This window comes from Charadrius vociferus, unplaced genomic scaffold (genome assembly GCF_000708025.1).
Source record: "Charadrius vociferus isolate BGI_N301 unplaced genomic scaffold, ASM70802v2 scaffold125, whole genome shotgun sequence".
Lineage (NCBI taxonomy): Eukaryota > Metazoa > Chordata > Aves > Charadriiformes > Charadriidae > Charadrius > Charadrius vociferus.
The window spans coordinates 4,381,593-4,384,793 of NW_009649036.1; positions in this window are offsets into that span (position 1 = coordinate 4,381,593).

A 3,201-nucleotide genomic window follows, 5' to 3' on the forward strand; every position below is an offset into this window, starting at 1 on the left:
GAAAATAGAGAAAGAGAAACTTTATTTGCACAGCAGAACAACAAAAATTAAAAGCAACAACCACCAAAGCTTGCCCACAAACCTCAAACACATAGTATGTACTCCACCAAAACGTGAATGTGCAGAATTCTGGTATCTGTATCAGAATTCTAACTCCTTTAATCAACTTTTAATAGTACTAAACTTCTTATTGAATAACGAAAATTTGAAGCGTCTATATATTTTAGTTCACTTGAAAAGAGCTAATATCATCTTAATTATCAGCAAAATGTCATCATGGGTGCTATTTAACTGAAAGGCTTGTATTCAAATTTCAAGCATGCAGAAAAGGTTTCAGCAAGATAAGACATAAACATAAATCAGCTACTTAAATGATAGTCCACTGTATTTTTTTTTCCTCACCACAAACTTCACAACTGCAGGAAAAAAAAATCTCTAGTCATCTCTATAATATTATTAAGATGCTTCATAAACCCATTTATGAAGTATTTCCCCTAGGGGGGCAAAGCCATTAGGAGGTCTTTCTTCTAAAGCAAGCACACACAAGAGAAGTGTCATAGAAATTAACCACAAAATACATCATACCGAGTTGTTAACAAACTTTTCTGTTCCTACTAATGGGCGCTGATTTACTAGCAATGATTTTTATTTAGAAAATTCAGTGTAAAATTAACAAGCAAGCTAGACAAATGTTCTAAAGATGATGAGCCTCTACAGGCTGTTCTGCAATGCTCTGGTAAAACACAATGGATTAAAAAAATAAAATACTAGGATGCTGTTAAACAGCAAGAGGTGACAAAAATCCATCTATCCTTCAAACCACCCCACCCCCCCCCACCACCCCCATGGTAACATAGTTAATTAGGCCTGAAACAAGGCCTTGTTACATAAGGATGTAGGAGGTAGGGGACAGAAAGATAGACAAAAGGAAGATATGAAATACAAAGGAGCTGTGGTTTGAAGCTGCCTACAGGTAGAACTTCCGATTTCTTATTATTGCATGTCTTGTGCACGCTCTTACTGTTCACCCTCCCCCACTGGAAGAGAGGTGGCACAGTGACAACTGGCAGCAAGTGTGCCTGAAAAGAAGAGCCCAAAATTTAACGTAACAGACAGACATTTCTATAAAACTCATTACAGAATACACTCTAACAAAATGTATCACGAAAGGCAATTTAGTAAGTAAAATTGAGTTCATACAAAAAAAAATTGCAGGTTGTAGCAGTATAGAAACCAGAAAATCTGGAACAAAGCGATGACTCGTGGCAAAACAAGCTTCACACGCGGCCTTACGACACAAGAGCAATCCTGCTCAGGGTCAAAACCTTTAGGGATTAAAGTTGCTCTGCTGAGTCTTCTCCCTCTGCGTCCCCAGCCCCCAGCTTGTGTTCCCCATAATAAACATTCAAAACAGCCAGATTAAAATAAAGGTAAAATGCTGCAGGGAAAATTATTTTTCTTTTTTACGGTATCTTTTGATTAGGGTCTGGTCCAGAGTTATATAAGTAAAACTACTGAATATACAGAAGCATATTTTTATGCTGATACCATTACATCTGCCCAAAAGGTAGTAATCTTCTATACCTGGGTGACAAGTTTTGCTATTAAAAATAACCTAGCTCAAACATGTATTCTCTTCACTTATTTAGCTAACAGCAATGCCAACCAGTTCTACTAATTTTGTATATACTACATGAACATACTTAAAATTTCATCTTCTACCATATATCCTTTACTAAGAGTTTCAGCTTGACTAGCCAACTCCAGAAGACAACTAACAAGACAGAGTATTTGAATGAGTCTTTTGAGAAAGCCAACAAAATAGCTTGTCATGCTATATGGTTTTAGTTAAGCAGGTAGCTTTTCCACCACAAATCCATTTTACCAGCTATTTACGCTTCAAAAGCAAAATCAAACTGCAATTTGAATAGTACTTACAGTTCACAAAGTCCACTGCAAGATATATGCAGCTGTAACATCAAGTATGTCATTAAAGCAAGTTTTATTTATAAAAAATAATCAATAACATTAATAGTTAATACGTAGCTGTGTAGAGAGTACTCTTATGCGCATAAAGGCACTTTTTTCGTTAAGCAGTACACTCTGTTGGGTGGCAAACTGATCTTGCTATAATTAGGAGGGTGCAGTTCCTTAATAGTGAAGTCATATAGGTATACGTAGCTCTCATCAGGATAGTTTATTCTCTTTTACATATTAAATACTTATAAATGAATTTGATAGTAGAGACTGCTTTCATACAGGAAAGCAGGAAAAAAAATGCAGTCACGCTTCAAGTGGGGAAGATTACCCAGTTTAACAATACTAACATGGCCAAAGGTGTATAATCTGGGTCCAGATATGCCCCAATAATGAAAGCATTCAGAGCATTTTAACTACAGATGCTAACCACAGGAACAATTAGTAACGAAAGAATGCTTCATTTACAGCACTCGGTTTAGGTATTTACAAGACTGTGATAGCACGCAAGGAGCCAGTGACATGCTTCATTTTAATTCCCTCAAGTTTTCTCTCTAATAAAATTAAGACTGTAAAAGATCATCTTTCACATTCTTTTTTGATTTCCGCTTTACCTGCTGCAAGTCTTGAGCGTATTTACAAACTCTTAGGCTCTACAGCCTTTACATTGACCCAACATATGGTTCAAATGACCAGCTGCGTGATCGTAGCTACTTTAAGAACTTTTCAACGGGACTAGAAAGCTGTTCTTTTTGGAAGTGACGTATTAGGTCTTCAACTTCTAGGCACGTTCCTACGGGCCAGGAATTCCCTGTGAGAAGTAAGGCCTTCTCGCCCCTTCCCCCCCGCTGAAGAGTCGGTGAAAGAGAGCCCAACCTCCTCTGGCCGGAGAGCCAACACCGCTGCGTGGCTCAGCAGCTCAGCCGGGGAGGCTGATCAGCCATTCACCCTCCCACCGCGTCCAGATCTACAACGAAGACACCACCGGGGCTTCAAGCGAGCCCCTCCAGCTCCTTCCCGGGGCCGCTGCGGAGTGACAAAGCGCTCCTCCCGCGGCGCGGCCCGGCACGGGCGGGCTCTCCCGCGGCCCGGGACGGCGGGGAACCCCCGTACCGAAGCACGCCGAGAGCAGCGGAATATGGAGGTGCGGGGGAGGTCCCTCCCCTCACGCTGCAGTCTGAGGGCTCACGGTTACTTCCTTCCCCCACCGGAGCCATAACGCAG